The sequence below is a fragment of the Pleurodeles waltl genome, chromosome 8 (assembly GCF_031143425.1).
Source record: "Pleurodeles waltl isolate 20211129_DDA chromosome 8, aPleWal1.hap1.20221129, whole genome shotgun sequence".
Taxonomy (NCBI): Eukaryota; Metazoa; Chordata; class Amphibia; order Caudata; family Salamandridae; genus Pleurodeles; species Pleurodeles waltl.
In genome coordinates, this window is record NC_090447.1 from 1,302,415,727 (window position 1) to 1,302,440,867 (window position 25,141).

A 25,141-nucleotide genomic window follows, 5' to 3' on the forward strand; every position below is an offset into this window, starting at 1 on the left:
TCAGGAGTCATGTCGGAAGGTGTCGAAAGAAAGGAACTGATCTTAAATTGCAGATGTGGCATTATATGAAGCTCTGTTCTATCACTTTCAGGGTGATAGAGAGCTAATGTGGAGATGCACAACATGACCTTGGGTGCGCCAGAGCACTGCTATAAACAATTTCAGGATCTAGTCTGGTGCCTGGATAATATTACAAGGCTAGTAATCGGAGGTTCGAATTATCCTCAAAATGATTACTGAGGCACTCTCTGAGTAACTATAGCTATGAAAGCAATATGTTGGAGCCATACAAAATAATAAAAACATATAATAATAATGTCGATCCGACAATGGAGAAGATGCATTTTCTATCACAATGAAATTAAAGCAAAATGGGGTAGAGAGGTTTGAAATACTTTATAAAAAGTTCTTCTGTGAAGTTTCTGTAAGAGAAAAAGTTCAGAAGGATATATATACTTTTGGAATATTTTATCTTCTGATAAATGCAATAAAATACACAGCAGTTTTTGATTTAAAAATAGTTTGTATATTTATTGTTAATTTACATTTGTGATAAATACACCTATGACACACTGCAAAGTCACAAAGATTCTTCAGCATAAAATGTTCATAGAATACACACCTGCAAGAGAAAAAATATATACCAGTCAGGCCAGTAGCAAATTAACACACAGTCTTTACTGCTTTAAAGATTGGGAGCATAACCAAGCAGCACATTTGAATTAAATGTTTAAAAAGAGGACAATTTGGTAAAGCTTAGTGCCTTTGGTTGGCTGCTGTACAAAATACATTAGAAAGATTGTAATAACAAAACACTGCGCAGAAATGAGGAAATAGTCAATAGTAAGTTTGATTATCTAATGATTTTCCCATTCTAAAATACTTCAGCAGGTAAGGCGTGCCACGTTTCCCACATCACCTGCTTAAGGTTGCTGTGCCAGAACTGCAACTATAAAAAGCTTTTCTGATGACTGAGGTAATTCTAGCGAATACACTTCATTAAAATGTGTTGTGTACCCCACTTTCAAAAAGCAAGCAGACCAGGCTAAAGATGTTCCTTGCATGTCTGAAAAATAGCATTGCATTACATTATACCAGAAACAATTCCCACACGTGCCTATGAGCAGCAGCCCATGCCCACACTCCCTAAGTCAACATCTGGCCAGCAGTTTCAAAGGTCTTCATCACACCACGAGTCAAGACGTGGCCCTCTTAAGCCCGAAGGCATGGACGGTTATTGGCTGCGAAGGAGAGTGAGCAGGTGAAGGAAAATGCCTCTGATGGCGTGGTTACCCCCTTAACATTTTGCCTTTTGTTGATGCTAGTTATTATTGAAAGTGTGCTGGGACCCTGATAACCAGGCCCCAGGACGTGTTCTTTCCCTAAACTGTACCTTTGTCTCCACAATTGTCACAGCCCTGGCACACAGATATGACCCTTGTAAATGGTACCCCTGGTACCAAGGGCCCTGTGGCCAGGGAAGGTCTCTAGGGGCTGCAGCATGTATTATGCCACGCTGGGGACCCCTCACTAGGCAACTGCACACTGCCTCACAGCTTGTGTGTGCTAGTGGGGAGAAAAACACTAAGTTGACATGGCACTCCCCTCAGAGTGCCATGCCCACAACCCATTGCCTGTGCATAGGTAAGTCACCCCTCTAGCAGGTCTTACAGCCCTAGGGCAGGGTAGGGTACACTATACCACAGGTGAGGGCATAGCTGCATGAGCTCTGTGCCCCTACAGTGTCTAAGCCAATTCTTAGACATTGTAAGTGCAGGGTAGCCATAAAGAGTATATGGTCTGGGAGTTTGCCAAACACAAACGCCACAGTTCCATAATGTGAACTGAATAATGGGAAGTTTGGTATCAAACTTCACAGCACAATAAATTCACACTGATGCCAGTGTGGGATTTATTGAGAAATGCACACAGAGGGCATCTTAGAGATGCCCCCTGTATCCCAGTCCAACTACTAATGCTAGGCTGATCAGTTTCTGCCAGCCTGCCACATCCAGATGGGTTTCTGGCCACATGGGGTGAGTGCCTTTGTCATTCTGTGGCCAGGAACAAAGTCTGTTATTGGGCAGAGGTGCTTCACACCTTCCCCTGCAGGAACTGTAACACCTGGCGGTAAGCCTCAAAGGCTCAAGCCTGGTGTTACAGTGCCCCAGGGCACTCCAGCTAGTGGAGATGCCCGCCCCCCGGACACAGCCCCCACTTTTTTGCAGCAAGTCCGGAGGAAATAATGAGAAAAACGAGGAGAAGTCACCCTCCAGTCAGGACAGCCCCTAAGGTGTCCTGAGCTGAGGTAACCCCTGCCTTAGGAAATCCTCCATCTTGTTTTGGAGGATTCCCCCTAATAGGATTAGGGATGTTCCCACCTCCCCACAGGGAGGAGGCACAAAGAGGGTGTAGCCACCCTCCAGGACAGTAGCCATTGGCTACTGCCCCCCAGACCTAAACACACCCCGTAACAGAGTATTTAGGGGCGACCCTGAACCCAGGAAATCAGATTCCTGATGACCAACAACAAGAAGAGGGACTGCTGACCTGAAAGCCCCGCAGAGACGACAGAGACGACAAAGGACTTGGCCCCAGCCCTACCGGCTTGTCTCCAGACTCAAAGAATCTGCACAGCGATGCATCCAGCGGGACCAGCGACATCGGAGGACTCAGAGGACTGCCCTGCAACCAAAGGACCAAGAAACTTGTGTGGACAGCGGCTCTGTCCAAAACAGCAACAAAGAAACCATCTTTAAAGGGACTCCAGACTCACTCCAGAAGCGTGAGTCCCCAACACTCTGCACCCAACGCCTCCGGCTCGTGTCCAGAATAACCAACACTGCAGAGAGGACCCCCAGGCGACTCCCACAACGTGGACACTCTGAGATGACCTCCCTGCACCCCCACAGTGACGCCTGCAGAGAGAATCCAGAGGCTCCCCATGACCGTGACTGCCCGGTAACAAAGAACCCGATGGCTGGAAGAAGCACAGCACCCCCAGGCCCGAGAGAAACCAACTACCGGTGCAGGAGTGACCAGCAGACGGCCCTCATCCTTGCCCAGTCGGTGGCTGGCCTGAGAAGCCCCCCTGTGCCCTGCCTGCATCGCCAGAGAGACCCCCGGGTCTCTCCATTGATTTCAATTACAAACCCGAAGCCTTGCTTGCCCACTGCACGCGGCCGCCCCTGTGCCGCTGAGGGTGTGCTTTGTGTGCCTACTTGGGACCCCCCCAGTGCTCTACTAAACCCCCCTGGTCTGCTCCCCGAGGACGCAGGTACTTACCTGCCAGCAGACTGGAGCCAGAGCACCCCTTTTCTCCATAGGTGCCTATGTTATTTAGGCCCTACTTTGACCTCTGCACCTGACCAGCCCTGTGTTGCTGGTGCTGGGTGTTTGGGATTGACTTGGTGGGCTGCCTACGCCCCGGAGACTGAACTTATAAGTGCTTTACTTACCTAAAAAACTAACCAATACATACCTTCCCCAGGAACTGTTGATTTTTGCAGTGGCCCTACTTTCACAATAGCTTACTGCCATTTTTGCCGAAACTGTGTACATTACTGTTTTAATTCAAAGTTCCATATTTACTTATGCTAAGTACCTTATAATTCATGTACTTACTTGAATTCTGAATCTTGTGGTTCTAAAAAAAATTAAGAAAGTAATATATTTCTACATAAAAACCTATTGACCTGGAGTTAAGTCTTTGAGTGTGTGTTCTCATTTATTGCCTGTGTGTTTACAACAAATGCTTAACACTACCCTCTGATAAGCCTACTGCTCGACCACACTACCACACAATAGAGCATTAGTATTATCTATTATTGCTACTATCAACCTCTAAGGGGAAACCTTGGACTCTGTGCACACTATCTCTCACTTTGGGATAGTATATACAAAGCCAACTTCCTAAAGCAGGAAATAAAGGAAATTCAATCACTATGAATTCAATTGCCTTGACCTATTCATTTGTATTCTGCTTCCTAAATTTTGATTAATTCGAACATTTAAACATCACAGACTGAATACAGTTGAATCAGTTTTTTTGTAATTTGTTTTTTCATGATATTAAAGCACGGATAATAAAGAAACATATAAACGAATGCACTTTGGATAAGGATAGACGAATTTCAGATGAGTTAGTAGAAATTAAATTTATTGGTTAAGCAATATGATTGTTTGCCTCTCATTTTTCAGAATAATGGTCTGTACAACAAACATTAAACAGGAAGGAAAGGTATAGTTTCTTACCTGTAACTCCAGTTCTCTCGTAGGGGTATTTCCATCATAGTCATAAGCGTTGAATATTCCCCGCCCGCCTGTGGGGACCCCGGAGCACTTTATCCAATTTTACTTCTTCTTAAGTGTCCATGTTCGCCTTACTTCAGAAAGGCCTGCCAAGTCACTTAAGAATGTTCCCATGCAGCCTATAGGAAAGGCTACAGTGTTCAAACTTCTTCATTCAGATTGGCCTTGAAGCAAATGCATTAAATTGTTTTACAAATTAATATAATTTTCCAGAAAAAATCCTTCCCAAACTTCTTTATATCAGAAAAACCCCTATGAAGGAGTGCAGAGCAGTGTAGCCCATAGTCTGCCATTAGTAATGAAGAAAAAAAAGGATACTGTACCTTTAAGAACAGCTAGTCCTCCAGTATCCCATCATGCTTAGAGAGAGGCAGTTACCTCAGTTGTTTTTGCAGGTAGTTATTAGCTGACAGTAAATATTAATCCAATACAGCCATCTATCTGCTCCTCCGGGGAGGTGGGAGGGTTGCTTATGACTATCATGGAAATACCCCTATGAGAGAACTGGAGTTACAGGTAAGAAACTATACCTTCTCTCCTAGGGGATTTCCATGTAAAGTCATAGGCGTTGAATAGAATAACAAGCTCATCCCATATACCGCAGTGGTGCAGATATAGTAATCAGGGAGTATTCTCTCAAGCAAAGAGGTTCCTAAGCGAAGCCTGTCCTACTTGAGCACCTGCCCTAGCATCAGAGTCGAGGCAATAGTGTTTAGTAAAGGTGTGAACCGATATCCAAGTCGCAGCTTTACAAATTTCTGCTAATGGAACATTCCGCAATAGAGCAGTCATTGCCGACTTGCCTCTGGTGGAATGTGCTTTTGGTTTACCCTGTAGGGTTTTCTTAGCTAGTTGATAGCAAAATAAAATACAGGAGACTATCCATCTCAATATCGATTGCTTGGAAGTGGCTAATCCGGTACAGACGGTACCATAATTAACAAACAGTTGTGAAGTGCTCCGTAGGGGATTAGTCTTATCTAGATAGAATTTCAACACCCTCTTAACATCTAGAGAATGGAGAGCTCTCTCAGCTGGAGTGGAAGGGTTTGGAAAGAAAGTAGGTAGGGAAATTGTGTGGTTAACATGGAAGTCGGATATAACCTTGGGTAGAAATTTAGGATGTGTCTGTAGGACTACTTTAGAGGGATGAAACACTGTGTAGGGTTCATGGGTACAGAGGACCTGGATTTCGATAACCCTTCGTGTTGAAGTGATTGCCACTAGAAAGGCCGTCTTCCAAGTGAGGTGTTGGAGGGATGCCTTGTGTATTGGTTCAAATGGATGTTGCATTAGACGTGAAAGGACCACATTAAGTTCCCATGGTGGAGACGGGCACCTAACTGGAGGAAAGACCTTCTTTAACCCCTCTAGGAAATCTTTGATAACCGGAATTCTAAAGAAAGAGGTTTGCGTAGGAGTTTTCCTATAAGCAGTTAAAGCTGCCAAATGAACTTTTATTGAAGAAAGTTGGAGGCCAGATTGTGCCAATTGTAACAAGTAAGGGAGAATTACATCTTCCTTGCAAGATGTAGGGACTATCCCCTTAGAGGAACACCAGATGCAGAATCTTTTCCACTTGAAGGAGTATGCCGAACGAGTGGATGGCCGCTTTGCCTCTTTTAAGATGTCCATACAGTCCTGTGGAAGATTTAGATGACCATACTGGACTAACTCAGGAGCCATGCTGCCAAATTCAATGAGGAGAGATTGGGATGTCTCATTTGTCCTCCAAATTTCGTCAGGAGGTCCGGTCTGCAAGGTAGCCTGAGATGTGGCTGGAGTGATCAGTGAAGGAGATCCGGGAACCACCACTGTCTCGGCCACTCTGGTGCAATGAGGATAATCGTGGCTGATGTCATCGAGAGCTTGAGGAGGACTGCTGGAATCAGCGGAATTGGTGGAAAGGCGTGCAAAAATTTGTTGGACCAGTCTATCGACAGAGCATTTCCCAGCGACTCTGGGTGGTAAAACCTGGCGGCGAAGTCGCAGCATTTCCTGTTTTCTTCTGTGGCGAAGAGGTCGATAGAAGGTGTGCCCCACAAACGGAAAATGTCTCGAGTGACATCTTCGTTGAGTATCCACTCGTGATTCTCTTCTAGAACTCTGCTGAGGGCATCCGCTTGCATATTCTGAACCCCTGGAAGGTGGGTTGCCACTATGCTCAATTTCCTGGCTAGGAGCCAGTGCCATATTGTCTGGGACTCTTGAAACAATACTCTGGATCTGGTGCCCCCTTGCTTGTTCAGATAGAACATAGTGGTGGCATTGTCTGTCTGTACCAGCAAGTTGTCTGTGGTAATTGAGGGTAGAAATGCCTTGAGAGTTAAGTGTACCACCCGTAGCTCTAGGAGATTGATGTGGTACAATGATTCCTTGTGAGACCATCGACCTTGTATTTGCAGGTGATCCATTTGAGCACCCCATCCGAGGAGAGAGGCATCTGTCGCAATAGTCTGCGTTGGAGGCTGTGCCCGGAATGGCATCGCCTTTAGGAGATTAGCTGGAGAGCACCACCAAGTTAGAGAGCTGATTGCATGGGTGGGCAGATGAATTCGGTCTTCCCAGTTCCCCGCCAATTGATTGCACTGGTCCTCCAGGCATTCCTGTAGCGGTCGCAGGTGGAGGCCAGCGTTGGGTGTCAGAAAGATGCAGGATGCCATGGAACCGAGAAGTGAGGAGACTGTTCGCACTGTTGGGTGACGCATCGATCGGAGAGCCCGACACTTCCGAAGAATGGATAATCGTCGTTCCTCCGAAGGACACACTTTTGCCTACAGTGTGTCTATGGTAGCTCCTAAGTAGTGTACCTTCTGGACAGGAACTGTTGTTGACATGAAGTCCTAGCCGATACAGGAGCTCACAGGTCATCTGGAAATGCAGATTGGCTTCTGCATAAGTGGATGCTTTGATTAACCAGTCGTCCAGATACGGGTATATGAAAATTCGATTTTTCCTGAGATGAGCAGCCACCACCGCCATGCACTTGGAAAAGGTTCTGGGTGCAGACTTGAGACTGAATGGTAGGACCGTGTATTGGAAGTGATCTTGACCCACCACAAAGCTCAGGAATTTCTGATGCTTCTTCGCAATGGGGAGGATGTGGAAATACACATCGTGCAGATCCACTGAGCAAAGCCAGTCTCCTTGTTGAATCTGAGGATATATATGGTGTAAGGATAGCATCCTGAACTTTTCCTTTCGGATCCATTTGTTGGCAATCTTGAGGTCTAGAATGGGTCTGAGTTCGTTCTTGTCTTTCTTTGGGATGAGAAAGTATTTGGAGTAAATGCCCTTCCCCCCGTTGGTTGAGGGGAACCAATTCCACTGCTCTATTTTCGAGGAGGATGGAAACTTCCGCCTTTAAGAGGTCGAGGTGCGCAGTTGAGGGTTTTGGCGGAATGGCCGGAGGCGGAGTGGAAACCCTGAGACAATATCCATTCTGTACAATGTTTAAGACCCAAGTTGTAATTCTTTGCCACTCTACCAGGCAATTGGTGACGTTTCCCCCTACCGGAGTGGTTAACGAAGTTGGGGGGAGGAAGTTCTCAGGGTTTTGAGGTGGTAGGCTGTCGGGTACTCTGAGTGGACTGATGGGTCGATCGTCCCCTCTGTGAGTTACACTGAGGCTGATAGGCTCGTTGATACTGCTGGTGAGACCTCGTAGGGCCCCATTGAGGGGTTTGAACCCTCTGCGTGGTGTAGCAGCGATGGAAAGGACGGAAGGATCGACGTTGCTCTTTAGGTTTGTCAAGACCTACTGCTTTTAACGTGTCCACCTCAGCTTTCATCCTTGCCATTTCATCATCTGCGTGTCATCCGAATAAGACTGATCTTGAAAATGGCAGGATCATAATTCTTTGCTGAGCCTCCGGCTTCAATGACGTAAGCCGCAGCCACGAATGTCTTCTCAGTGTCACACCATGGCAGTAAGAATGTGCTGAGAGTAAAGACGCGTCCGCCGCCGCACTTATGATCTCACTGGAGACCATAGCACCCTCCTCTCTATGATCTCTCGGGAGATGCTCTGCGAACTGCAATATGGAATCCCACAAAGATCTATCGTACCTGCCCAAAAGGGCTGTGGCGCTTGCAGTCTTCATAGATGATGCAGCCGAACCGCAGACTTTACGGCCTGTTGAATCCAACCTTTTACTCTCCTTATCCGGGGGGGAGGTGGAAGACGGAGAGGTAGCGTGAGCTTTGCGAGCCGCCAATATAACTACTGAGTCCGGTGGCGGGTCGGAACGCAAAAACACTGAATCTTGCTCAGGAAGGCGATACTTTTTCTGCAGTCTAGACGGTGCAGGTCTTGTCGTAGCCGGTGTGAAGAAAACCTCCATAGCGGGCTCTAAGAGGCCGGGTACTAGGGGTAGTAATGGTCTGGCAGCTGTACGCTGTTGTAGAGTTTCAAAGATGACCGACGTAGATGGTGTAGGGGCGAACATCGGAATATTTCGTTTTGAAGCGCCTTGGACCAGCACTTCATGGAAGGTGTTAATATCATCCACCGGCGAGGACCGAGGTGGAGGAGAGTCCGATAAGGTAGGGGAGTAGTCTCTGGTGGAAGACCAAGACTCTCTCTTATGCCCCCCTGAACTTGATCTATGTCTAGATCTGCGGTGCGACCTTGAGCAGGATGAGTCATGGCCATGACGTGAACGGTGGCGCGTTGTACAGCGCAGTCTAGTTGGGACATTAGTCGGTACTTGAGGCACTGGAAGCAGTGCCGGTTGTGGTAACTCCTAACCCGTTGGCTGAGGTGACGTTGGCGGTAGATCTGGAGGAGGAGAGGCATGCGGAGAAGCCCGAGAAGAAGGCGACGAGGGAAGCAGCACTACCGAAGTAGATCGCTCTGAGGACGAATACATTCTCAGTCTCTTGTGTCTCCTGGACGTCGACCTCTCTCTCCGTCTCGACATCGACGATGTGCGGGATGTCGACCCATGACGTGTACGTTTACCTCTCGACGTCGACTCTGCCGCCGCCGATCTGCTTCTCGACGTCGTGTGTCTTGGGGTCTTCGATGTCGTGCGGTGCCTTGACGTCGAACAGCGACTCCTATACGACGTCGAGCCAGACTTCGACGGCGAGCAATGTCGGCGCCGTACCTCCTCTTGACGTCGGTCTTCTCGACATCGACAGGGACCAATGGCGTTTTCGCCCTGAAGAACGCCTCTCAGAACTTCCACGACCACTGGAGGCCGAGCTATGAGCCCTGGTGGAAGACTGACCTTCCCCTCGCTCAGAAGTCCCACTGGTTCCTTGGCGTCTTCTCTCTGCTCTCCATTGAAGGTCAAATCTTCTCTCTGTCACACAATGTGCGCCTGGAGAATGTCTTGCAGATGTTACAGGAGGCAGGAATATGTGAGGAAGGCAGACAAATGATACAGACCTCATGAGGATCTGTTTTGGCCTTTTTTTTTTGCCACATTTTGGGCATTTGTCAAACAAGGAGGGCATTTTTTGAGTAAAAAGCCTTAAATTCTTGTCAGAAAACTTCAAAATCCAGTAAAGAAAGACAAAAGATGTCGAATGAAGCCTTTTTTTCCTCAAAGTTTCTCTAGATTTTTTAAGAAAAAAACCTAAAAAGGTCGAGCTCAATGCTCCAGGGTCCTGTCAGCAGGTGTCGGAAAAAAGAACTGAGGTAACTGCCTCTCTCTAAGGATGATGGGATACTGGAGGACTAGCTGTTCTTAAAGGCACAGTATCCTTTGTTTTCTTCATTACTAATGGCAGTCTATGGGCTACACTGCTCTGCACTCCTTCATAGGGGGTTTTCTGATATAAAGAGGTTTGGGAAGGATTTTTTCTGGAAAATTATATTAATTTGTAAAGCAATTTAATGCATTTGCTTCAAGGCCAATCTGAATGAAGAAGTTTGAACACTGTAGCCCTTCGTATAGGCTGCATGGGAACATTCTTAAGAGACTTGGCAGGCCTTTCTGAAGTAAGGCGAACATGGACACTTAAGAAGGAGTTATATTGGATAAATTGCTCCGGAGTCCCCGCAGGCGGGCGGGGAATATTCAATGCTTATGACTATGCATGGAAATCCCCTACGAGAGAAGAACAAGTTACTAACCTTCGGTGACACCCTTTCCTATGGATACTCTATCAAAGCCACAGTTTCCTCATCTTTTAAATTCCCCTAGGCACAAGACTGGATCCAGAACCTTTCCACCAATTGCTCCGAAACACAAACAGATGGACTCAGCCAATAAGTTTCTCGTCTTCGGTAATGCTCTTTCTGGTGGATGCTCTATCCAATTGCAGATTCCTCAATTCCTGAATGTTCCCCTCAGCGTCAAGTAGTACTCTTGTGTGCCTGTAGGTGGCGTCACATGGTTCTGCACAATATCATTCCACTCAGGAAGTGATGAGTAGGGCCACATATGGGCACCACCCAGGCGCACTGAACTCAGTTGCCTTCAACACTTGCCTACATTCTCAGACGCAGAGTCCATCAGCAAATTGGCTTGACTATCTCATGATCTCTAGATATTCCTCACCTTGTGGATTGATTTCAAAAGTGGTACCTCCCAAGGTGGTGGGTCTGTTGAATGGATCAGACTAAAAGTCCGGCAGAACTGAACAAGCTTAATGCTCATCCAGACGGACCAGACCGTCAATACAATAGTGCTTTGTGAATGTGTGCAGTGATAGCCATGTAGCAGCCTGACAGATACCCAGAACAGGTACTCCACCGTTAATGCAGTAGGACAACCTAGTTTTGAGTGGAATCAGGTCCTAATCCTTCAGCTGGCTGCTTATTTGCTAGTGTATAGCAGATATTTATGCAGAGGACACTCCACCAACAGATAGTTCTTTTCTACAAGGCCTTCCCTTTCTTTGACCTGAGAAACGCACAGAGTTGATCAATACTCAGTGGTCGTTTCTACAATCAATGTACAAACTGAGGGCTTTCTTGGGGGTCCAAGGAATGAGGCCTCCCCTCCTCTTTTGAGGCATGAGGCGAAGCAAAGAAAGCAGGAAGAGTGATAGCCTGCCACATGAGAAGGTGTTAATTCCAGAGGCTCAAAAGAAGCTTCAGTTCTCATCACCAGCTTGGACTGAAACAGTCTGCAGCTCAATCACGCAATGAGCAGAAGAACAAGTTACTAACCTTCGGTAATGCATTAACTGGTAGAGACTATGGCCCTCATTATGACCCTGGCGGTGAATGATAAAGTGGCGGTAATACCGCCAAATTATGACCATGGCGGTGATAACTCCCATAGACAGCCAATGTACCACACCAACCGCCAGGGCGGAAACAACACTCACCATGGCGGTAGCCGTCAACAGCCAGGCGGAAGACAAAGTACCGCGCACCGTATTAAGACACTGCCTTCCATCACGTTTTCTGGGGTGGTACCAATGCCATCAAAAGCCTGGCAGAAACACATCACAGAAGAGAAAGAACTCAACATCGGAGACCCAGGGAAGAATGACGCCACCATGGAACCTGAACTGTAAGTCTTTCCGATGCTCTTCAACATTATGCTCCACCTGGAACACTAATCTCGACGAAGACAATGACGGTGAGTACAGCCGCCTAGCACACAAGGGAGGGAAGGAGAAAAACGAGAGTGACACACATGCACAACACACACACCATACACACAACCAGCTGAACACAAAAAACTATTTGCACCCAATACACGGCAGAATAATGCAAGGACAATAAGAATGCACTAAGGTGAATGTATTGATATCAACAGCTAATAAATAATCGAATTGTCCGTGAAACAGATATGTACAAATATACAAAAAAGGGCCAATGCCCAGTCAAAAGTACTAATGGCCCACATGGCCACAGGGCACAGTCCAAGGCCCAACTCAAATCCTGACATCATCCAGATAGAACTCTGCAGGGGCATCAGTTTGCAAGTGGGCAGGCACCTCAGGGGGATTGGGGGTGAGGGGCACCTCAGCCGAAGTCTGGAACAAGCCCACTAGTTCTGGAGGGGGCTCCATGCCCATTTCTCTGTGCTGGGGAGTTCAAGGCCACAGCCTCTCAGGTAGGTGACTTGCCACTTGTTCTGGAGGGGGCTCCATGCCCATTTCTCTCTGCTGGGGAGTGCAAGGCCAGAGTCCCTCAGGTAGGTGACTTGCCCACTGGTTCTGGAGGGTGCTCCATGCCCATTTCTGTGTGCTGGGGAGCGCAAGGCCACAGTCTCTCAGGATGACTTGCTCACTGGTTCTGGAGGGGGGCCCTCGTACAGCAGCCCCTGTAGGGTGGCCTACATGGCTTCCGCTGGTGGTAATGGCTGAACGTTGGTGGCAGATGGAGGTGCCTCCTGGGCATCCTCTGCTGGTGGTGATGGCACCACGTTGGTGGCAGATGGAGGTGCCTCCTGGTCAGACTTTGCTGGTGGTGAGGGATGCACTTCCCCAGCTGGCAGTGGGGGCCCAGTCACCACTGGTGGTGGTGTAGGTGTCACCCTGACAGAGTGCGCTGGAGTTGAAGGCTTCTTCCCCTTCATGGCATGAGGCGTGGAATCCTTACAGTTCCTGGAAGGGGTTGAGGGCTTCTTCCCCTTCATGGCAGGTTGTACGTGTACCTTAGCCTTCCGGGCAGGAGTCAAGGGGTTCTTCCCCTTCAAAGCAGGAGGTGCAGGCTCCTTCCCCTTCAAAGCAGAAGGTGCAGGCTCCTTCCCCATCATGGCAGGAGGTGTGCGATCCTTCCCCTTCTTGGCTGGTGGAGTGGGATTTTTCACTGACTTGCCACCCTGACTAGGTGGTGCTACCACTGTCCGCGTGGACTGTTTGGCTGAGGTGCTGGGCTGGGTCATTGGGACCTTGCTCTTATGGGCAGGATTGGGTGGAGGGGGAAGGAAAAGGTCAAGCTGGGCAAGGAAAAGCTTCTTAGGGACAGTGGGGTGGGAGGAGGGATGGGAGTGGAGGTTGAGGGAGTGGTTGTAGGTGGTGTATGTCTGCTGGATTTGGGTGGAGGGGCATAGGCAGTATGGTGATGTGAGGTGGATGGCTGTATGAGTGCTTGCGTTTGTGTCCTTTAGGAGGGGGGACTGACAGGGTGGGAGAGGACACAGGGGAAGCGTGCATGGATGTTGTGGAGGTGTCTGCCAGTGAGGTGTGTGTGCTGCTTGGTGTGGTGTAGCTGGTAGTGGATGTTGGTGCAGTGCATGTAGGTGTGAAAGTGGACGTGACTGGGAGGGAGGTGGAGGAGGAGGAGGGGAGACAGTGGAGGCAGTGGATGTGGTTGTGTCTGCAACTGTCTGGTGTTTCCGTGAGTGCTTGTGAGATGAAGTGTGTTGCCTGTGTTCGCCTGTGCCACTCTTGGGTGTTGTCTTGTGTGCATGCTCATCATTATGTGTGCTTGGGATGGGTTGGAGTTGAGGAGACTGGGACTGGAAAGTGGTAGTTGGAGGGGGGACGGTAGAAACAGGGACAATAGCTGCCATCAGAGAGGAGGCCAGAGCCAGAATAGATCTCCGTTGGGCCGCCAATCCACCGTGGATGCCCTCCAGGAATGCAATGCATTGCTGCATCTGGGATGCCAGCCCCTTGATGGCATTCACAATGGTGGACTGCCCTACAGAGATGGATCTCAGGAAGTCAATAGCCTCCTCACTGAGGGCAGCAGGGCTCACTGAGGCAGGGCCTGAGGTGCCTGAAGCGAAGGGGATGCCCACCCTTCTGGGTGAGCGGGCACGGGCAACTCGCTGAGGAGCTACTGGGAGGGCGGTGCTGGTACAGGGGGTGGCTGCTGTACCTGCAGCTGGGGTGGTCACAGAGGTGTGCGCCACCACCAGGGAGCTTCCATCGGAGGAGGTATCCGAGTCAGTGTTGTCACCTCCTGTCTCCGCTGTGGTGCTTCCCTCGGCATCGGTGGACTCTGCCTCCAGGGTCCTGTGGGATGTAGCTCCCTCTGTCACCGGTGCCCCTTGTCCTCAGCCAGATGATGCTAATGCACACATGGACAGGATGACAGAAGAAAAAAGGATGGAGAGAGAAAGAGTTACTGCACCCACACCACATTTGGCATACACAGCACCGTCACATACAGGGATCAGGCTTGAGCACTATGCATTGCACTGCCAGTATTTGGCTAGATGCTATGGCAAGATGAGGGCCACCCACCGCCAACTGCACCCCTCCTGGGACCCACGAAGCCCTGACTGAAATGGAATGCTAACAAGCTAGGTTACCTGCATTTGCCATACACCCATTACCCTAGAGTTGACTCACGCTGCAATGTCTAGCCTGGCCTTAGGAGCACCCACTAACTCACATCCACCACCTGGATCCCACCCCACCTGCCAAATTTTTTAATAGTACCAGCTGTACTCACCCCCTTGTGGCTGCTGTGATTACCTCAAGCGCCCATCCAGCTCTGGGTAGGCCACCACCAATATGCGGGCCATCAAGGGGGTCAGGTTCCGATGGACACCCCTTCCTCGTTGGGAGGCCATCCCCAGCTGGGCCTCCGCGGTCTTCCATGCCCAGCGTCTCAGGTCCTCCCACCGTTTCTGACAGTGGGTGCTCCACCTGCCATAGACCTCCAGGGTTCGCACGTCCTTCCGATGGCACGCCATAATCCCTTCTTTTAATGGGTGCTGACCTGCAGAGGTAATTCAGACAAGGGAATACCATTAACCAAACAATCCAGCCTGTCACACATATGGCCCGCCAATCCCGTTTCCATTACCATTGGCACACACATTGCCCAGTGCACACCATGTACACCACCATAAGACATTTCCCCCCGATGACACGATGCTTGCACACACATCTCCATGCATCCTTCCCACATGCATCGTGCCCAATGTGTACTCAGCTGTTGGTCTGGAGGCTCATACTGCAGTCCGTATTGGGGTAGTACCTCATCCACCAGTTGCTCCAACTTCTCCGAAGTGAAGGCAGGGGCCCTTTCCCCGGTCACACGGGCCATGATAGATTCCAGACACAGGTCACAGCAGCACACGCAGTGTAGGTATTCTCCTGTTGAATGTGAGGAAACAAGTGAGGAATCAGATGGAAAATGGTGGTCACGTCCGCGGCGGTGTACACCGTCACCGCTGGTGCAGATCCCCATTGGCCACTGTACTCCATAGAACCCCATATTATCCAATGAGGAATTGCCCAGCGGTGCAAGACCGCCTTCCGCCATGACACCCAACGTCGGTGGAATTACCTCACTTCCACCTGTCCCTACATACAGGACAGGCGGTCACCATTTCATTGGGGGGGGGGTGGCAATGGTCATGTCGACATTAAATGCGTCACAGCCTAGATTAGCACATACCTCGCCATTCCCACTGTCCCATTACATAAATGCACTATGTACACTGAGATCGTGGTTCCCTTGTTCAAATTGTGACAGCCTACTCACTCTTGTGTCCCTTAGATACCCACCGCTGCGGAAGAATAGACGGTGGAGACATATCCCCGTGTACAGACCCCTGGTGGACTTGGCTACACTGGAGGACAGGCACATTATTCTCACCGATAGACTGGACAGGGCCACAATAACTGAGCTGTGTGCCCAATTGGAGCTAGACCTGATATCTGCTATCCGTCATCCTACTGGGATCCCCTTCTTATGCAAGTGCTATCAGTGCTCCATTTCTTGGCAACAGGTTCTTTCCAAGTGACAGTGGGCTTGGCAGCAGGAATGTCACAGCCAATGTTCTCAATCGTGCTGGCAAGAGTGTTGTCTGCCCTGGTAAAACACATGTGCAGATACATTTAGTTCCCCAAAGTGGAAGATTTGGCAACTGTGAAGGCCAGATTCTATGCATTAGGACATATCCCCAATATTATTGGGGTGATTGACGGGACACATATTGTGTTTGTAACCCCCCCTGCCAGAATGAACAGGTGTTCAAGAATCGGAAGAGTTTCCACTCATTGAATGTGCACACGGTGTGCCTGGCGTACCAGTACATCTCCCACGTCAAAGCTAAGTATCCTAGGTTGGTGCATGATGCCTTTGTTCTGAGGAATAGCAGCATCCCAAATATGATGGCCCAACTACAGACGCACAGGTTGTGGCTAATAGGTGAGCCTTGGACCCCACCCACTGTACGTTAGTGTATGCCTTCAGGTGTCATCCCCAAATCTTTGTGTGAGGCTAATTGTGATCCCTCAATACTTGCAGGTGACTCTGGCTACCCAAACCTTCCGTAGGTGCTGACCCCTGTAGAGGAATGCCAGGACAGGGGCAGAGGAAGGTTATAATGAGGCACATGGGCGAGCCAAATGGATCATGAAGAGGACCTTCGGCATACTGAAGACCAGGTTCAGGTGCCTCCATCTGACAGGTGGGTCCCAGTGCTACTCACCCGAGAGGTCTGCCAGATAGTAGTGGCATGCTGCATGTTGCACAACCTGGCACAACCTGGCCCTCAGACAGCATGTACCCTTTCTGAAAAAGGAAGAGACTGGAGATGCCCTTGGGGCAGCAGTAGACCCTGAGGACAGTGAGGATGAAGAGAATGAGGAGGAGGACAACAGAACATCAGTTATCCGTCAATACTTCCAATGACACACGGGTGAGACAGTGCAACTGACCATTCCTATGACTATTGGTGTATTCCGTGTGGCTGTAGCATGATGGCATTAACTTCCATTGCATCTCAACTTATTGTCAACGATGGCTTGTCATTTTACAGATGTTGCTGAGATAACAACTGTGTACTAATGTGCTGACTACAGACAGCTACAGTTCCTTTTTTCTATGCTCTCATAGTGTTCAGATCATTTGCACAAGATGTGACTTTTTCCATAAATGCACAGTTTCAAAACACGAAATACAAGTAGTCAAGTTGTGTTTATTGTAGTGCTTTGAAATGGAGAGAAAAGTGCAATTGAATGGAGTGATGGTAGAGGCAGGTCCAGGGTACTGTTCCAGTCTATTTGTAGCACAGGTGCAGTGTCCAAGGGGCCATAGGAAGGGGAGCAAAGTCAGTTCTAAGTGGACAAGGTGACAGTGTGGGACACAAGGGGGACAATCAGGAGAGTCTCATTTCCTGGTGGTAGTCTTGGCAAGTGTCTCTGGCTTCTGTCTGGGTTGCAGGGAACGTTTGCAGGGTGGTTCACCTTCTGCAGGGGGAGGGGTGCTGGTGGCCTGTGGGTCTTGTGGCGGGGCCTCCTGGCCACTAGCTTCAGCGGAAGTGGAGGGCTGGTCAATGGACTGGCTAAAGGTAGGGGCCCGCTGGTGTGCTGTTGCCTCCCTCATGATGTTGCCCATGTCTGCCAGCACCCCTACTATGGAGCTCAGGGTGGTGTTAATGGTCTGCAAGTCCTCCCTGATACTGTCCCTCCTGCAGCCGTCTGTTCTTCTGCACGTTGTCAAGGATCTGGCCCATTGTGTCCTGGGAATGTTGGTAGGCTCTCAGGATCTCGGTGAGTCAATCAATCAATCAATCAAACAGATTTATAAAGCACGCAACTCACCCGCGAGGGTCTCAAGGCGCTGGGGTGGGGGTGGGGGGGGGGAGAGGGGGGGGGGGGGAAGAGGGGCTGGGAGGATCACTGTTCGAAAAGCCAGGTTTTGAGCCCTTCCTGAAAAGAAGTAGGTTTTGGGTCTTGCGGAGGTGGGTTGGGAGGGCGTTCCAGGTTTGGGGTGCAAGGTAGGAGAAGGATCTGCCCCCGGTGGTGGTGTGTTTGATGCGGGGGACAGAGGCGAGAGAGAGGTCAGCTGTGCGGAGGTTTCGTGTGGGGGTGTGGAAGGTGACTCTTTCGTTGAGGTAGGCAGGGCCTGTGTTGTGGAGTGATTTGTGTGCGAGTATGAGGATCTTGAAGGTGATCCTTTTGTCAATGGGGAGCCAGTGGAGGGATTTGAGGTGTGGAGAGATGTGTTTGTGTCGGGGGAGGTCGAGGATGAGTCGTGCTACTGAGTTCTGGATGCGCTGTAGTTTGCGCTTGAGTTTTAGAGTGGTGCCGGCGTAGAGGGCTTTTCCGTAATCAAGTCTGCTGCTGATGAGTGCGTGAGTGACAGTTCTTCTGGTCTCTGTGGGGATCCATTTGAATGTTTTTTTCAGTATACGGAGTGTGTTGAAGCATAAGGAGGTGAGAGCGTTGATTTGTTGGGTCATCGAGAGGGAGGAGTCTAGGATGATGCCGAGGTTGCGTGCGTGGTTGGCGGGGCTGGGTGCAGGGCCACGCGTGGTGGGCCACCATGAGGGGTCACAGGTGTTTTTGTGTGGGCCAAAGAGGATTATTTCGGTTTTGCTTGAGTTGAGTTTCAGGTGGTTGGCTGTCATCGATGTGGCGGTGTCGATGAGTGCGTTGTGTAGGTTGGATTTGGCAGTGTTGGGGTTGCGGGTGAGTGCCTCCTGGAGAGTCGGTTCCCTGGTCCTGTCCTCCCCCTGGCGCACAGCGGTCCGCCCAGTGTCCCTGTTGGCCTGTGCCTCTGTCCCCTGAACGGTGTGCCCACTGCCACTGACCCCAGGTCCCTGATTGTCTTGGGGGTGAGGTGTGGACTGGGGTCCCTGCACACTGCTGATTGACGTGTCCTCGGGACAGAGGGGTGGGTACACTGGGTGGGTGCTGTGGTGTTGGATACTGATAGGGGAGGCTCTGTGGTGGTCTGTGAGTGGGCTTGGGTGACCGGCTGTCCGGTGGTCCCTGATGGGCCAGGTAGTTCATCCAGATCCTGAAGTCCAGAGTTACGGTCATCACTGTGGGCATCTTCTGTTGGAAGACTGGTTTGTCGTGGCACCTCCTCTCTGCTGAGATTGGCTGGGGCACCAGTGGGGATATAAGTGATGTATTATGCTTCATGTCCGTGACATATTGTACATCCCTGGCTTCCCCTCTATCGTTGGTGTTGCCCTGCCACCTTTTGCTTGTGTATGGTGATGTATTGTGTGATTGTTAGTTTCCCCTGCGCTGTGAATGCTTTGGTGATGGGTGCCCATGCAGGGCTGGGAGGGCTGTCCATGCATTGGTATAGCATGCAGGGCTGGGTATTGGGGTTAGTCATATGTGTAGGTACAGTGTGTGGGATGGAGTGGAGTGATGGAAGTGAGGGTGAGGGTGTGAGATGGCATACAGGTATGGGGGTTGATAAGTAGTAAATGTTGACTCACCAGTGTCCAGTCTTCCGGCTACTCCAGTGAGTCCCTTAGGATGCACTAATGCCAAGACTTGCTCTTCCCATGCTGTGAGCTGTGGGGGAGGAGGTGGGGGTCCACCGCCAGTCTTCTGTATGGCGAGCTGGTGCCTTGCTGCAATGGAACGTACCTTCCCCCGTAGGTCGTTCCATCTCTTCCTGATGTCGTACCTTGTTCTTGGATGCTGTCCCACCGCGTTCACCCTGCTACGATTCTCCGCCATAGCTCCATTTTCCTAGCAATGGATATCTGCTGTACCTGTGCTCCAAACAGCTGTGGCTCTACCCCTGACTATTTCCTCAACCATGACCCTTAACTCCTCATCAGTGAAATCGGGGTGCCTTTGTGGGGACATGAGTGTTGTGTGTGTTGGTGAGAGTGTGTTGTGTAATGTCGGGCGCATGAGGGATGTATGGGTATATGTTGTGTGTGTGTCTAGTTGTCTCTCTGCTGTTCTTGTCAATCCCCTGGCAGTAATTGTTGTTTGTAAAGGGTTGTAGGTAATGTGGGTGTGTGTTCTATAGAGCTGTGGGTGGGTTGGTGTGTTGTGTCTATGAGTGTCAGGTGTGTGTTTTTAGTATTGGCCAATGGAGTGTTGTTTTGTATGTGGGTGTCCATTCTGAGCGCAGCGGTATGTACCAACAATGGTTTACCGCCGTTGAATGTCCGCTGTGGTGATCCGTGGGTCATAATGTGCTGGGTGTTGTTTTGTTGGCGTAATGGTATGGGTGTTGGGACCGCCACTTTAGCACTGACCTTTGGGCTGGTGGATTTGTGTATGTGGCTGTATTCCGTCAGATTGGTGTGTGTGTGTGTCATAATATGGCGAACAGATATTCGCCACCGCAGCGGTATGTTGGCGGCCCTCACCACGGCGATAAGCAGGATTTACTGCCAATGTCATAATGAAGGCCTATATCTAACTGCAGATTCCTTACCTTTGACGTTTGCGTGAGCAGTACCCCTGTGTGCCGTCGGGTGGCTTTGCTCAGTTCCACGCTGCGTTGTGGGAAGTGATGTTGCAGTCACCTATATAGATGCCACCCAGGCACATGGACGTAAGTTACTTTTCACGACTTTCCACACCAGGGCGCAGAGCCATGAAGTGAACTGACAAATGTGTGTACAATCTAGGGCCCTGAAAGGGTTTAACCCTAGCACTAGAAATCTGTCCCCAGAGTGGGAAGGCATGGGTGAGTGTAAGGATTCTGCAACTAGATATAGTCAGTGACATGATCATCTGATAGAGACTTCTAGCTGCAAATTCCTGACCTTTGAATAGATTCACAAGCCATAACTTCCTGGCAGTGGGCTGCAGACACATTTTTTAAACTAGACAGCCCTGCAGAACCAAACAGGTGAAATGCCTGTCTCTGCGGACCTGACTCTCCAGCCAGTAGTGTTTGGCAAACATGTGCAGGGACGCCCATGTTGCTGCCTGGCTGATGTCCAGGACGGGGACTCCACGTGCCAACACCATGGTTGCAGAGTTTCCTTTGGTGGAATGGGCCCTTAAGCCTTCAGGAGTCTGCTTTATAGCCAGGACGTAGCAGATCTTGATACAGAGAACGACCCAGCGTGAAATGGTTAGTTTCTGCACTGCTGAACCTTTTTAGCCCCTACATATCCCACAAACAGTTGGTCGTTCACCCGGAACACTTTTGTGCTGTCAAGGTAGAATGACAACACTCTTTTTGGGTCCAAATGGTGGAGTCGCTTCTCTTCTTTAGAGGGATGAGGAGGAGCATAGAAGTTGGGCAGGGTGACAGACTGTCCCAAATGGAATGGGGTCACCACTTTCGGTAGGAAAGAGGGTCAGGTGCAAAGCACCACTTTGTCAGGAAACACCGTAAGATAGGAAGTCTTGCATGATAAAGCCTGCAGCTCACTCACCCTCCGAGCAGATGTTATTGCCACTAGGAAGTCTGTCTACATGGTAAGCAGCCAGACGGGACAATTGTGCAGGACAAGGGAGCACACATAAGGTATGTGAGAACTAAATTAAAATTTCCCTGAGGCATGATCAAGGGCCCAGGCGGAAACCTATGTGCGAGCCCTTTGATAAACCTATTTACAATAGGGGACTTAACTAAAGAGGGTTGGTCAGGCAGCCGCACAAAGGCAGACAGAGCAGAGAGATACCCCTTACGAGTATCCAAAGCAGAGCCTTGCTGGGCAAGGGTAAGATTGAAGAGAAGAATATCAGAAAGAGAGCCAGAAAGAGGGTCGATAGATTTTTATGTACAATATTTTACACATTTTTGCCATTGGCAGGTGTATATCAGCTTGGTGGAGGGCAGCCTGGCTGGTAGAATAATGTTACAGACTTCAGGAGGAAGATCAGGAGCTATTAACTGTCGCAGCTCAATCTCCACGCAACGAGGTGGAGAGTTGACAGGTTCGGGTGGAGGACCCGCCCCAGTAGCTGCGACAGAAGACCCTCCCAAAGGGGCAGCATGATTGGAGGATCGACTCTGATTTTCAAAAGCTAAGGCTACCAGACTTTCCATTCCCAGTCCGGAGCCACAAGGATAACTTGGGACCACGTTGTTCCTGATCTTCCTAAGAACTATGGGCAGGAGTGGTATGAGTGGAAAGGCGTACAGGCCTGAGTTCCGCCTGAGACAAAAAGCAAAACTGAGCGGCTGCCACCTTGGAAACTCCAACGTGCAAAACTGCGGACACTGCACGTTCTCTTCAGAGGCAAACTGATCTAATCAAGGATCTCCCAACTGCCTAAAGAGTCCTTTTACCACATTCAAATGGAGACACCATTTGTGATCCACTAGGCATTGATGGCTGAGTTAATCTGCCCTGGTTTTCAGAGAACCTGCCAGGTGTTAAACCACCAGGGTTATGCCCTGCTGTTCCAGCCACGGCCAGGGACGCAGGGCCTCTAGACAAAGTGTCCAAGACCCCACCACGTGCTGCTTGTTGCAGTACCACATGGTGGTGGTGTTGTCTGTGAACACCTGCATCAAGTTCGCCTTGACAGAGGCCAGAAATGCTTTCAATGCTAGCCTGATCGCATGGAGCTCCAGCAACCTGACAGCGGCCCCATTCCAGGAGTGAAGCATCTGTCACTACTGTCAGATCTGGTTGGGGAAGGGAAGAGTCTGCCTTTGACCCAATCACGGTTTGTCAACCACCACTACAGGTCTTTTGCAGTTCCCTCCGAGATGGGACCCAGATCGGAGAGATTCCAGTGATGATGCGCCCACTGGAACATCAGGTCCCACTCCAGAGCCTGCATATGCCATCTGGGATGATTCACCAGCAGGAGGCCATCAGGCCCAGCAGCCTCAGAGTCATTATCACCGAAATCCAGGACAGAGGCTGAAACATTGGTATCATAGCCTGAATATCCTGAACTTTCTGCTCAGGAGGATAAGCCTGAAACTGCACTGTGCCCAGAACTATTTTGAAGAAAGGGAGCGTCTGAGATGGAGTCGGGTGCGACTTCGGCACGTTTATAGTGAACCCCACCAAATGCAGGTGGTCTGCCATAGTCTGAAGGTGGGAGATGACAGCCTAGGGTGAACCCACTTTCAATAGCCAGTCATCGAGGTAGGGGACGACTGAAACCTCTGACCTGCACAGATGAGCTGTGACAACCGCTATGACCTTGGTGAACAACTGATGGGCGCTGGTAAGGCCAAAGGGGGCATCATGAGCTGAAAGTTGCTTATGGCCTAACTTGAACCGCAGGTAACATCTCTGGGCAGGTAGGACGGGGATGTGAAAATACGCATTCCTGCAAGTCCAACGCTACCAACCAGTCTCCTTTGTCTAGGGCAGACAAGACCTGAGCCAAACTGAGCATCTTGAACTTCTTTTTGAGGAAGAGATTGACGGTTCAGAGGTCTAGAACAGGGCAAAGATCCTTGCTTTTTTTGGGAATCAGATAGTAGGGGGAATAACAACCACTGCCTACTTGTGATATTGGAACCTTCTCTATAGCTCCCTTGGCCAAAAGAGCTGTATTTTCCTCTATAGGCAGACATATGTTCCTCAGTCAGCCATTCTTGTGTTGGCGGAACTGACAAAGGGAAAGAATAGAAAGCAAGGGAGTAGCCCCTCTGAATGATCTGCAAGACCCATTTGTCCGACGTAATGGACTGCCAGTGGGGGAGATGATGTTGGATTCTCCCTCCAACTGGGCACCCATGGTCTTAAAGACCCAGACTCGAAGGGCTTAGAGGCTGCAGGGAGGGGGAGTGGAAGACGGCTTCTGCTTACCAGACCCATGGGGTCAGAGCGCACCCCATACTTGTTCTCGCACAGCTTGAGTAGCTTTCGCAGGACAGTGGCTGACATAGGGCTGGCATGGTGGCATGCCCCTTCAAAGGGAGACTGGAGGCTAGGTGTCACTGAGAGGCCCAGGGACTTGCTGTAGCACACGAGTCCTTGAAATGCTCCAGCATCGAGTGTACCTTCTCTCCGAAGAGACGAGTCCCTTTGAAGGGCATGTCCATGAGGTTGGCATGGACATCATCACCTGAAAAGCCATATGTTCTCAGCCAGGCATGGCGTCTCAAGGCCACTGTCGAGGAAACTGTCTAATGGCGAACTTCGTTACATCTCTCCCATCTTTCACTGCTTGTGAGAGGATGGCCCAGGCCTCCTCTAGGACCTGTGGTAGCACTTGCACAACTGTATCCCACAAGGTATGGGAATAAAGGCCCAATAGGCATGCAGTTTGTACCGACCACAATGCCAGGCCGGTGGAAGAAAACATTTTCTTGTCTAAACTATCCAGCCTCTTGGATTCTCTGTCCATGGAAGCAAGATCGAAAGAGCCATGGGATGTTGAGGCTTGGACTGCCACGCTCTCAGGGGTAGGTTGAGGAAATTAGGATCACCTGGGGCAGAGTGAGGGCGGCAGGTGACTGTCCTGTTTCAGGAGCCCCTGTGCTAGCCTTGGACTAAGATTCCAGCAGGACGTCAGTCAGTGCTTCATTAAAGGACAATAGGTTTGGATAAGAAAGCCCCAGACTGGAGCACTTCCATCAAGAGGTTAGCTTTGACCGCCACAGAGGGAAGTCAAGATCAAGGACCTCCGCTACACTCAGCGGTGATAGGTGGAGAATGGCATTATCTCGTGCGGTGTCCAGGCCACTGGCATCTCCTACTTCCTACCAGTCCAATGAAGTTGGGGTCTCTACCTGGTATTCTAAAGTGTCCCCTCCCACTCTTCCCCCATGCCTGGCTGCTCCAGAAAACGCTCAGGCAACAACTTAGGACCAATGGCGCTGCTGGCGCCCGAACTGAGGTCGATTGACACCGTTCTGACTCTGAGTAGTCGGGGAAGAGAATGGGTCTGGAGCTGCAGGTGGGCGCCGGAGGCACTGGGTCGGTGCCAGAGAAGGCTGTGTTGGCACGACTGGCGCCGATCCAGATCCAATATCAGATCCGTTAGATCCCATGGGTGCCAAGGCCAGAGCCGTCGGCTTGAAACCTGATGGGGCCTCCTCCGTCCCCATAGGGCCTGAAGGTGCTTTGGAGTGGTCGGCCCATTCCAATACGAGGCGCATGGCCTTTTAGAAGTCTTAACTGAGAGGGGTCGCTCCAGCTCCCAGAAACGGGAAGAGGCTCAGAGTCGGACCTGCCAATGGGCTCCACAGAACCGTGCCTGGGACACCAATGTTCCTCACTTGTTGCATCGGCCATCAGACGAAGTGAAGTTGAAGCCCATTTAGACTTCTTCTTGTGACTCTTCCCTGAGTGCCAGGAGGACCATGAGT

At 50.1% G+C, this 25,141-nt stretch overlaps 1 protein-coding gene across 3 annotated transcripts in view; it reads right to left on the bottom strand.

Annotated features, from left to right (window-relative positions):
* Positions 1-503: 503 nt before the first annotated feature.
* The window catches only part of IFT88 (intraflagellar transport 88), a 497,265-nt gene continuing 472,627 nt past the window's right edge, over positions 504-25,141 (bottom strand). For 2 of the 3 annotated variants that reach the window (XM_069202281.1, XM_069202279.1), the window contains one exon: positions 504-622. The gene's annotated coding sequence lies outside the window, so the exon portion shown is untranslated. Of the gene's footprint in view, positions 623-4,254; positions 4,431-25,141 lie in introns of those variants that run through there. The other variant, XM_069202280.1, reaches the window with a different exon arrangement.